This window comes from Tiliqua scincoides, chromosome 1 (genome assembly GCF_035046505.1).
Source record: "Tiliqua scincoides isolate rTilSci1 chromosome 1, rTilSci1.hap2, whole genome shotgun sequence".
Classification (NCBI taxonomy): Eukaryota; Metazoa; Chordata; class Lepidosauria; order Squamata; family Scincidae; genus Tiliqua; species Tiliqua scincoides.
The window spans coordinates 135981827-135994169 of NC_089821.1; the positions used below are offsets into that span (position 1 = coordinate 135981827).

The 12343-nt window shown below is 41.8% G+C and overlaps 1 long non-coding RNA gene across 2 annotated transcripts; it reads left to right on the forward strand.

The window, feature by feature from the left end:
* The first annotated feature begins 82 nt into the window (after nucleotides 1-82).
* LOC136659284 (uncharacterized) lies at nucleotides 83-7049 on the forward strand. Of its 2 annotated transcripts, none has more exons than XR_010794836.1 (4): nucleotides 83-367; nucleotides 1114-1175; nucleotides 1706-1888; nucleotides 2963-7049. It is a non-coding gene; the product is annotated as an uncharacterized lncRNA (long non-coding RNA). The 2 variants fall into 2 exon arrangements; XR_010794837.1 differs by having other exon boundaries at nucleotides 83-250.
* The last annotated feature ends 5294 nt before the right edge of the window (nucleotides 7050-12343 follow it).

Consider the following 12343-nt stretch of genomic DNA (forward strand, 5'->3'; position numbering starts at 1 on the left):
TGGATTCCGATTGGCCCCCTGGGTGGTATTGTTGACAGGCGGGGGGGGGTGGGTTGTGAAAGCTCTGAACAGGTGGGGGGGGGTGCGTGCAAGTGGAGAACCGCCTGGAGGACCTGGCGCAACAGAGCGAGACAGGCCTGCAGGAAGGAACCGGGTGGAGGGAGAAGACGACGGGCAGAACCTGCGGGAAGAGGCTGGGAACTGAGAGCCCCCTCCTGTGCCTTTCTCCTCAGAAGTCGGTCCCCTTATAGTCAGTGGAGCTTCCTCCCAGGACAGGGAGGCTGGCAGGGCAGCCTGAGAGCCCCTCCTGTGCCTTTCTCCTCTGAAGGCGCTCCCCTTATAGTCAGAGGGTCTTCCTCCCTAGAAAGTGTGTATGGGTTGTAACCTAAGGGGGGGGGGAAGTCTTATTGTAATGGCCCTTTAACTCGTTTGAATGCAGGAAATTGATGGCATAATTGTAACAGAAAAGAATGCAGTGGGGCTTCTCCATTGACTCTGATGGTCTTTGACTTGTTCATAAATTATGTGGCGTCTAGGATAAGTAGAGGCTAAATTGTCAGATGACACCCCTGCCAGCACCACATTGCTGGGGTTCTAGGGCTAAACCGTGTAATGGCCCCTCCCCGTGGTGCCCCCTGTTCTGGTGGCATGTGAAGCACTGTCACTGCCCCGTTTTTGAGGGTTCTGGGGTGATGTGAGCCCTTGGCCAGTTTCTGACTGGGCTGACATCAGACAGATAAACTCAACGAATTCATTAAGAAATCAGTATCCTGCCCTTCTCCCTCTACAGCAGCGATTTTCAATCTTTCTCATCTCTTGGCACACTGACAAGGCATCAAAATTGTCAAGGCACACCATCAGGTTTTTGACAATAGACAAGGCACACCATGCTGCCAGTGGAGGGCTCACATCCCCATTGACCCTACTAATAAATGATCTTCCCCCAAATTCTTGTGGCACACCTGTGGACCACTCATGGCACACCAGTGTGCCACAGCACAGTGGTTGGAAATGGCTGCTCTACAGGATTATAATTGATTTATATTCCAAAGTGGCTTACAGTATTTTTTTCTATATGTTACAAAAATATTGCCTTTCTTCTTCTCCTCACAGGGTAGTTGGTTTTTCTTTGCTGCTGTGATGGGAAAGGGCACAGTCCAAGCTTAAAGAGACAGGTGAGGTTGGTGATGATGGTTCATCACTTTGCTGACTTTTCTTTCTTCTTCCCCTCCTCATGATGAAACCCTGAGAAGATTCAGTAGGGGGGGGAGGAGGGGAGAAAGAAGAAGGATTCTAAATTTAATATATTAAAAAGAGTCCAGGTTGAGCCTCATTATTCGCATGGGTTCTGTTCCAAGCACTCACGTGGATGGCAAAAAACGCACTGTAGCAAAGTTTCTTTACTCCATGATTTAAGAACAGCCTTGCTGACCTTTATGAAGTAAGATAAGAGTCATTAAGAAGACAATCCATCAACCAGTCATCCTCCAAGCACTTAGAAAGCTTCATCGAGCCCCTCCCTTCACCAATGCAAAGTGATCACCTTTCTTTCATGTGCTCAGGGGGAAGGGAGGGGTCTGCTGGGGAGAGAAGGATTGATGGATTGTCAGCCAGCTGCCCCCCCTCTCATTAAGGAGGCTATTGTTAAAGGACTGTTCAGTTTTTTAAACTGATTTTAAAGGGGTGCATTTTCCCCCTTCTCCAGGGATCAGCACATTTCTTCTCATTTGCAAGGGTCATTCGTGTTGAGTCAAATCTGTGTATAAAAAAGGCTGGACCTGTACAATGATCAGGAAGATGAAGACTCTTTTGAAGAAAAGCTATTGCAGGGTTGCTGACACTGATGGTCAAGTTCACTGCAGACAAATCTGTGCCTCCCAGAGCTCAGGTACATTTACCACATGCCTCTTTTTATTTGATGCTTTGATGCTTATTCAACCCCATTTGAAAAATTATAATCTGTCATTGACTTCTAGAAAATTATTCTAAAAGATATGCTTCTTGAGCAAGTTCCCCATATATGAAATGTGTTGACTGAATGGAAGGAATATGGAATATTCTAGGTCTAGTATTGATATTGTTCAGAACTGTCAACCCTTGGGAACTGAAGGGAAAATCTGAAACCCTAAAAAAAATTCAATGCTGAAAAATATTTATTACACAATTATCAGTTTACCTAGTGCATTAAAAATTACTTTCTCCTTCAGTAGTGGATATTATCCAAAAGTGGGTCACTCCTCCTTACCTTGGAGGGAAGGCAATGCCAATAGTTTTGTGCTTGATCCTTTTCATTGGACACCCTCCAACCTGTTTCAGTTCTTCCTGCTTCAGGGTTTTTACAAAGCACTGCAGCTCCGAACTTTTTTCTGGTCTCCCTAGCAGCCAGATTCAGTGTTTTTCAGACAGATTCAGATTCAGCCAGATTGTCAGCCTGACAATTTATGTTACCTGCATGAGGAAAGATGCAGCCCTATATCTGCTATGTGCACCATAGAGGAGAAAGCTAGAATTGACTGCAAAGAGTATTGCTCCCAGACTAATTCCTGGCAAGTAGGACCTCGGTATCCACCGATTTGACTTGCCACTAATATGGAGGTCCACCTTTATGTGCCTTGTAACAAGGTAAAAAAGCACCATAATCCAGTTTCCTACCTTTGCACTGTTAAATAATTGTAATTTCATTCCTTGTAATTTCATTCCTTGTAATTGTATGTAATTTCATTCCATTCATTCCATACATTCCGTATGTAATTCCTTACAATGAAATTGTAATTTCATTCCATTCCAATGAAATGGAATGGAATAATTTCATTCCATTATTCACCCCATCTAGTGACTGAATGCAGTATAGTTTCTATACACATTTTGGAGCAACAACAGAGGGGCAAAATACCTGGACGTGGGTCTTTAAAGCTATTTTTCCACTGATTTGGTATCCACTTATTTTTTTTTTATTCACTAGGGGTTCTGGAATGGAACCACAGTGGATGACAAGGCACAACCTGTACAAGCATCTCATACAAGGAGTATCTTCCTTTTAGCTACCAGCAGGACCAACTCTTCTAAAGAAACTCCTCAGGACACAAAAGCTCTGCCTGGCAAAGCAGCCATTTTTGGACAGCTCTAATAAATTACAGCCCCGAGGCATGAAATGCTCAGATATAATGTGTGGACTAGTTTCTTCCATAAATCAGACCAGCTTTCCTCCTAGTTTCCCAGATACTGACAGTAAGTTCCTTCACCCAGATTTTGTCAGATAAAACAGATGCTAGACAAGTAATTTGAAAACTGATAGTACAATCCTGTGCCTGTCTACTCAAAAGTAAGTCTCATTGAGTTTAATAGGCCTTACTCCCAGGTAAGTGTGTATAGAATTTGCAGCCTGAATTAAATAAAGGAAGAAATAAATTTAAATAAAGAAATAAATCTTCTTAACAAACAAGGCATCACCTCACTGGATCCTGTCTGGCCTCTTCTCATGTCTCATGGGAGCATCCATTTCTGCCACCTTTAAAACAAATATGTCTATCTTATAACCAAACTACAAGGGTGCTCTTTTTTACAAGGGGGCAGGAGGTCTGCTCTAGAGGGTAGAGTCTCTGTTAGCCTGAAGATAACATCTGAAGGTCACCAGTTCGAGGCCACCAGTAGCTCCGTGAATGGCAAGACCTTGAAGCAGCTGACAAGCTGAGCTGAGTTATTCCACCTGCTCTTTGGTGTGAACAAAGAAGCATCTTGGCTGCCCTTCAAGTGAGAGATGAAGGAGCTACTTGTCAGCATGGGAGGCAACGGGTCCAGAAGTGATACCAGACCGTGAAAGATCCATCTGAAATGTTGTTCGGTTCTTGAAAGATAGAACCTTTCTGTTATTGTAAAAATCCCCCCTGGGGTTTAGAGATAGCCTGCCTATGTGAACCGCCTTGAATAAAGTCAGAGAAGTAATCTGATGACCAGAAAGGCGGTATAGAAATACCATTGTTATTGTTATTAATTTAAAACTACTGTGCAAGGTGGCAATCTAGGTTAGAATTAGAACGGGCAGGGAGACTCAGGGCCCAATCCTATCCAACTTTCCAGCTCTGGTGCAATGGCAATGCAGCCCTGAGGTAAGGGAACACATGTTCCCATTGTTGGAGGAAATTAAAAATAGTTTCCTCTTTGGGGGGAAGAAGAGTAGCTTAAGCAGCAGACCCCCTCTTTGGGTATCACCCCAGGGAACCTCCCTCACCCGGCTGACTGCTAATCAATAAAAAAGGCAATGGCTTGTTAAAGATGCAAAAAAGAAGTTATTTACTTACAGTTCCATTGAGTGTATATCTACAGCATCTGATTAGGATCAGAGGTTCAGCTATTACTTAGAGATAGCAAGGCCTTGGAGCTGCCTCGCCCTGCATGCCTTGTGCTCAAGATGTCCTGGGCATCAGAGCCCTGGCATGCACATCTTAACAGGTCAGTGGTCAGAGGACAAGAGGAAGTGCTCAGAGGAGAAGGGGAGGATAAAGGGTTAGGGCCACACCCCACAAGGATCACAGAGTGAACAGGTAGAAAGATCAGAGTCACTGGGCCATAGCTTGACCCCCTCTGGGCAGCAGACAGAGTTGCATCAACTCCAACATCCATACCTTGAGGAGGCCTTTGTGATTGCCTCTTCACCACAGTATGTAGTGTTTGCCCCACTGGCACGGCTGCACCAGCACTGGAAAATTGGATAGGATTCGGCCCTCATTCTCCTACATGTGCTTTCCCCTGCCTCAATCATCCTGTAGAAGTAGTAATTTGCTTATAATAATAATAATAATTAATAATTAATAACAGGTATTTATATACCGCCTTTCTTGGTCTTTATTCAAGACTTTATTCAAGGCGGTTTACATAGGCAGGCTTATTTAAATCCCCATAGGGATTTTTACAATTGAAAAAAGGTTCTGTCTTTCAAGAACCACAACATTCAGATGTTTCATTCTGATCTGGCTTCACATTCTGGCCTCCATCCTCCCACACTCAGAGCAGGTGGAATAGCTCGGCTTCAGCTTGTCAGCTGCTTCAAGGTCGCACGGTGCCGGTGAGCTCGAACTGGCGACTTTGTGGATGTTATCTTCAGGCAGACGGAGGCTCTACCCTCTAGACCAGACCTCCTGTCCAAAACATAAAACAGCAATTTTACTTTGGGAGCAATTTGTTGCTTCAGCTGGTCAATTTTCAAGGAAAGAACAGCATGAGGGGGGAGAATGAGCCTCCCTCTTTCTGTATACCCTGGTTCTAACTGGACATTCTGTTCATGCAACTGTTTTAAAGGAAAAAGCATCACCCATGGCAGTGGAGGAAAGACAGGGTGAAAATGTATTAAATAAAAGGAGATGAATTTAGTTTACATGCCTCCGGTGTGTTCATTTATATGCTCATTTGGCCCTTATTTCAATACCAGTAGGAACTGCCACTTGGGCAATTATGTTACTTCTTATGATCAGCACTAGAAATTTGTGGTTAGCACTAGAGACATCTGTATTTATGTCTTCTAGATTGTGAGTCCTTGAAAATACAGGGCTTACTGTTGGGTAAGTGTGTATAGGATTGCAACTTTAGTTATGTATGTGTGATCTGCATATTCCCATAGTTGTCGTAGTTGATATATTGAAGATTCTCCCTCTCCTTATCATAATTCTGGTTTATTCTAGTTATGAAAAGCAGTACATATAATCCAAACTCCCAAAGACTATAATAATGTTAGTAAGAAATCACATAAAATTATGTCTGTGTCAATTTTTTTTGTTGGCTTTTAATTTACTTTAAATTTTGCTTCCAAGTACATACTTTTGTGGCATGTGTGAATGTAGTTGGCTGTATTCTTCATTGGCTTTCTGAAAAATGAAAATTGGCTTCTATCAAATGACAAAATTGAAAAGTTTTGCAGCTGGTAATAAATCACATGTGTGATTGGTATTGGTTTAGCATGAAAAGTTAAAATTAAGGTCTGCGTACTTTTTGGTACATGGTTGTATGAAAATACTGATGTGGATGCATTTCTGTTGGTTAATTAGTTGTATTAGTCCTATGCTCTGCTGTATAATGCGATGAGACAGAGTGGGACATCCATTTCACAAGTGTAACATTAGGAGTTACTAAACTAAGTAGCTGTATTATTAACTGTATGTACCAGTGAATTTTCACTCTGATCTAAGCTGGATCTTTTTTAAAGAGAAACAGAAAGGCAGGCAGTGACTCCTATTTGAGTTAGAACATGCATAGGTACTTTGAACAGTGCAAGGGTTAAAAAGGAGCCAATCTTCACTGAAAGTACACTTTGCTGATTTAAAGCTCTCTGTAAATGATTGTTGGAGACCTGTCCTTGTAATGGTGCATTCCTAAAGCACACCACAGTGTTGATCTGTCACCATTGCCATCTGCATTCCAATCCCCAGAGACCAGAGAAACAGGACTCTGAATCGGCAGTTCAGCATGGAAAACAGGGAGTTCACTAGTGTATATGAAAATATAGAGAATGTTAGGCTCTGTGAAAATTCAGATTTGGAGGAAAGTGAACAAGTGTACGATCAAATCAATGAAGACCTGGTATTCTCTTCTTCTACCAGACAAGACGTGCTAGACAGCATGTACGTGGGTTGTCATGAGAGCCCAGAAAATAGCTGTACTGACTCTCTTTCCTCTCAGTATGAGTATGATGGGGGAGAAAATATGGACTTTTCTCATCAAGATGCTCCAGAAGACCAGCAACCCAAGCAGATGCCACTGCTGAGCCCTAGACAGGTTAATGAAAGTGTGGAGTGGACGGCATTTGAAAGTAAAGTACTCCGTTTGACTGATTTAGATCTAAAGAAGACCCAGAGCGCTTCCCAGACTTTTCCAATTACCATCAAATTTCCCTGCAATAAAAATCTAGAAGAAAACAACAACTTTCCAAAAGAAGATTACAAGATTTTTCTTGTTGTTAAGGTAAGAGCTGTTGCCAGGTAGATATGAAGTTATGTAAATTGGAATGATTATGTTTTCCTTGAAAGCAAGAATAAATTTGTATTGTATGTGTCTTCACAGTTCTGCCTAATGAAAGATTCTTTTTAACTCATGAGTTTGATATTCTTGAAGCGTGTTCCTTTAATTAGAAATAACTCCTGCCTATTAGAAATAATATATTTATATCGTTCCTCATGCTCAAATTGATAAGTTGCCCATACCTAACTATTTTGGATCCAAGGTTTTCTTTGCTGCTTGCCTTCATGACATTAGACCAGGGCTTTTCAGACTGGGGCATTGAGACGCTCCAGCCTATGGAGCCTGGCCTGTTTCCGCTTAAGGGGCGGGGGCAGGGAGGAGGCAGCGGCATGATCCCCAGGATCGCGCCACTCAGGTGCATACCCACTTGGGTATGTGCAGAGGCTTGGGTGCACATACCCGAGCCTCCTGCAGCCTCCTGGGAGTGCAGGGAGCCCTGCGCGGCTGTCTGCAGGGCTCCCCAAAGTTTCACAAGTGAAAGTGGAGTGATCATGCTCCACTTCAGCTAAACATAATCATATGTTTCAGCTACATAATCATAATTACCCTACAGTAGCCTAAGGTGCAGAAGAGAGCGATCAAAATGTTTACTGGGCTGTGGCACCTCTCTTAGGAGGAAAGGCTAAAGCATTTGGGGCTCTTCAATGTAGGGAAAAGGGTGCATGATCGAGACGTATAAAATTATGCTGGAGGTGGATGGAGGGATGTTCTTTTTCCCTCTCACACAACACCAGAACCAGGGGACAGCCACTAAAATTGAGTGTCAAAAGAGTTTGAAAAGACAAAAGAAAATATTTCTTTACCCAGCATGTAATTTGTGGAACTCCTTGCAGTGTGGTGATGGTGTGTGGTGATAGTGTCTGACCCTGATGCCTTTAAAAGGGGATTGGACACAGTGGTGGACCTCCCCATCCTGCGCCTGGGGCAAAGGTTCGGGGTGGCGCCCCCGCAGGCTGTTCCCCCCCGTGCAAAAATCTGCCCCCCCTACTCACCTGAGGCTCACTGAGCTTCACACAACCTTAGCCTGAGTTGGGGAAGCCTCTCTGTCAGCCTATTCCCTGACACTTTGAACTGTGCTTCCGGAAAACCGAAAGCACAGTTTCTGACCCTGTCAGGAGCCTCAGGGAGGCTTCCGCAGGGTCCTAGCAGCTTGTGCCTGGGGCATTTGCCCCATCGGACCTAATGGCAGGTCCGCAACTGACTGGACAGATTTATGGAGGAAAATTCCATCACAGGTTACAAACCTTGATGCAGCCTTTTGGTTTAGAAGTAAGCTATCTCAGAATGCCAGATGCAAGGGAGTGGCAACAGCATGCAGGTATCTTGTTACCTTGTGTGCTCCCTGAGGCATCTGGTGGGCCAACTGTGAGACATAGGAAGTTGGACTAAATGGGCCTTTGGCCTGATCCAGCCAGGGTTCTTCTTATGTTCTTGGTCTATAAAATCTCATGTCATAATAAAATTGGTCTTTAAAATACTATAGGACTTTTTCAGCAAAATTTCAATACTGTTGTTTCTTTAATTTGCCTCCATGCTTGCCTGTATAGTATCACTTCAAATTTATTATACATTTACTGCACATTATAAGAAGTTCCCTATGAAGAACTTAGCGCAACTTCTCAGGTATCTAGGCAGTTTGCATGGCTAGTTGTGCTTAGCTTCAAGAGTCAAGCTGCACTTTGTGCCTTCAGATCCTTCTTTTTTTATAGATCTTTCCTTTTTTACTTTTTCATAGACTATGTCCTGTGCTGGAAAATGTTGCATAGATTTATCAATATCTGCTTGGTGGTAGTGAGTACATTTTGCATTATGTTTAATGCATGGATTGGGTACCCGTGGACAAAAAGAAACTACTGCTGCCATTTGGTCACTTCAGAAAAACTGTGCAGACTTACTAAATGCTTACTAAATGAACACAGTGAGAGAGAGAGCAAGCAAAAACCAGGTTCCACTGCATGTAGGCTCTTTTGACTGTTATGCACTGAATGCATGTAGGGAGCTAGAAGGCACAATCCCACTCATCCCTGACATGTACATATGTTTTTCAAACACAAAGAAAACCTATGTGTGAGGAAAACAGATCTGGATAAAACTTCAGCAAAGCTATGGCTCCTTCTCCTGTCATAATATGATATAGGAGCTAGGTGATAACCAAGTACAATAGATTCTTGCAGTTTTAATTGTGTCAAAAAGTGAATTCTAACAAATGCACTTTGTTATATTTCTGTACTGCAAGGTGAGAGATCTTCATCTTCCAGGTTCCCTCTTCTATGTAAAAAGTATAGGGACTACAGCATTTGGTCATGGTTGAAATAAAAAAAAAAAGAGTATAGTTCATGGTTCATTGAAGTGAATGCAGATTCTTGTTAATCTCATCAAGGAAAATATATCTTGCAAGTATTTTAATCACTTGTTTATCTTTGGTGTCTCATATCTCAGTTTTCCATTGTTTTGTGTAATGTATATTTCTGTAACAAGAAAAAAAGACTGATAACAATAGTCTTTAAAAGTGTGCTTATTGCTTTCACCAGTAGGAAAAGGTTTTCAGTCATAATTGCTCCTGAAATGTAAAGAAAGAACAACTGTTTGGTTATTAATGGAGTCAAATCTCAATGGTACTAGTTACCCAGCAAGGAAAAGCGATGCAGGCATGCTCTGTCCAGGTTCTGAAATCCATGTGTGAAGCTCTAAGGCAGAAATTTTCAACCTTTTTCACATGGACAAGACACTAAAATTTTCAGAACATACCATCAATTTTTTTTTGCAATTGACAAGGCACACCATACTGTTGGTGGGAGGCTCACATCCCCCAATGGCCCTACTAATAAGCAAAGGTCTTAAGGGAAATGGACAGATGCACATTAATGTGTAAACAGTGGGTAATGTGAAAACATACAAGTAACTGTGAGTTACATAATGAATCTGATGTCTTTTTGAAGATGCTGTCTCTCCATGTCTGAAGGGTGCCATGTAGAGTGGTTTGAGCTGGACCAAAATATTCCTAGCGTTCATACTTCATTATGTAGTTTGAAGAAACCACAAAACTAATAAGTAGTTTTTGAGTATTGGTGGCAAGCCTTGGCTTGCTGGATATAAACAAAAGTTTCCATAGAGAGTGTTTATACACAAAATAAAGAGATTCTCAAATGATACTTTGGATTCCATTCATGGATTAGATCGTATTTTTCCCGCTCATATTCTTTTTTCACCTAGAACAAGGAATCTTCTAAATTAATAAAGGTGACATCGCTTTTGATTTTTAGCAACACATGTTTATGGTTAGTGGGGCAGAGATAACATTGCACAAATTGTTTATGATTGGTTGTTAAGGAGAAATGGCTATTAGTGTTGAAACTGTTTACACTGTAATGCTCCATTCTATTCTGCCTGGGCAAGAGTTTTATTACTCGTAATCTCTCACAAGCACAGGTTGCTTTAAAAGAAGGTAGCATTTTCCTGTTTTTCTGCCTTTGCTTCTCAAGGCCGAAAATAGGTAAAAACTCAGTGGAAAAATATAATATGTTCCCTTAATAGTGGGAAACTCTGGGTGACCTTTATTGGATCAATTTCCTTTAGAGGAAAGAGCATTGGGGCCTTTGTGCTTTTATTGCAATAGTCTTATTTACAGATTTTCAACTGAGTGGGTTTTATGGACCTGCAGTAAGCAAGTATACAGTATATACTGTAAAGTATACTTTTGGGACAGTACTAGTCCCAAAACAATATCAGTTTCATAAAATTCCCAAACTGCATTGTCCCAGAATCTGTTAGCAGCAATGCCAGCTAGCTCTGTGTTTAAAAAATGCGAAAGGGAGTTTTCTTCTTGGGGCAAATCATGTCCCAGGATGACCAAACCACAGCTCACAAGCCACATGCAGTTCTTTGATCATTCATTCGATTTGTACTCTGCCTTTCTCCCCAAAGGGCAGTGTGCAGCTCACAGAAATATATTGGCTGAACTCCTTTTTATATCAAAATATTAATAAAAGGTAAATAAAACTGTTCAAGCTTTATAATTATTTACTCGTTATAAACTGAGAGTCCACTGGATTAAAACGTAAGTTTAATGTTCATGGTGAGTAAATATATTTAAGAATTTTAATGCTTCTTAAATATTGCTGCTATCAAACATGTTTCTTTTGGCTCTTATTTTAAGCAAGTTTGTGACGCCCTGGTTTGAAAAGCCCTGCTCTATGATTTTACAATTATTGCACTTTATATCTTACTCCTATTTTTGCATTTTACTTTTTCTGTATACTTCCTTGTGTACTATTCAGAGAGAAAGGCAGGATATAAATCATTTTAATTAACCAACCAATCATGTTGCTGGGGGTTCTAGAGCAAAGACCTGTACTGGCCTCTCCCTGTGGTGTCCCCCCACTATGATGGCATGTTAAGTATTGCCATTGGTATTGAGGGTTCATGGGTGACATGGGCCTTCAACCAGTTTCCTGACCTGGTCAATCGCTAAAGCTGCCCCCAAGGTGGCAAACGTACATCAGATTTAAGACATTTTTATCCTGCCCTTCTGACAAATTAAAGATCAATAAGTCACCTGATCCAGATGGCATCCACCCAAGAGTTATTAAGGAACTGAAGAATAAAGTAGCTGATCTCTTGACTAAAATATGCAACTTGTCCTTTAAAACTGCAAGGGTACCAGAGATCTGGAGGATAGCAAACATCACACCAATCTTTAAAAAGGGAATCCGGGAAACTATAAGCCAGTCAGCTTAACATCTGTTCCAGATAAGATGGTGGAATGCCTCATCAAAGAGAAAATCTTAAAACGCATTGATGAATCAGCATGACTTCTCTAAGGGTAAATCTTGCCTCACAAACCTTTTAGAATTCTTTGAAAAAGTGAATAGGCATGTGGATGCTGGATAATGTATATCTGGATTTTCAGAAGGCGTTTGTTATGGTCCATTACCAAAGGCTGCTGAGGAAACTCCACAGTCACAGAATTAGAGAGCAAAACCAATCCTGGATTAGGAACTGGTTGAGTACCAGGAAACAGAGAGTGGTTGTCAGTGGATAATTTTCACAATGGAGAGAGGTGAAAAGAGACTTTCATTTATGGAAGGAAACTTCTTTGCCCTGAACAGCTTCTCTAACTTGGCTTAAGCCATGCTGGCATCCTCCTAGACTTAATCAAACCCTTTCTCCTTTGTGGTACACACTTTTGCTGGGCCTTTATTACTTTATACAGGGCCTTTATTGCAGTACTGTATTGGAATCACAGAAGATCTGCTGAGGAGGTAGGATGTGGTGTCAGCAGTGGCCCCTTTAAGGGCTAAGGCCTGGGCATACAGCAGAGGGTGTGCTGCACAGC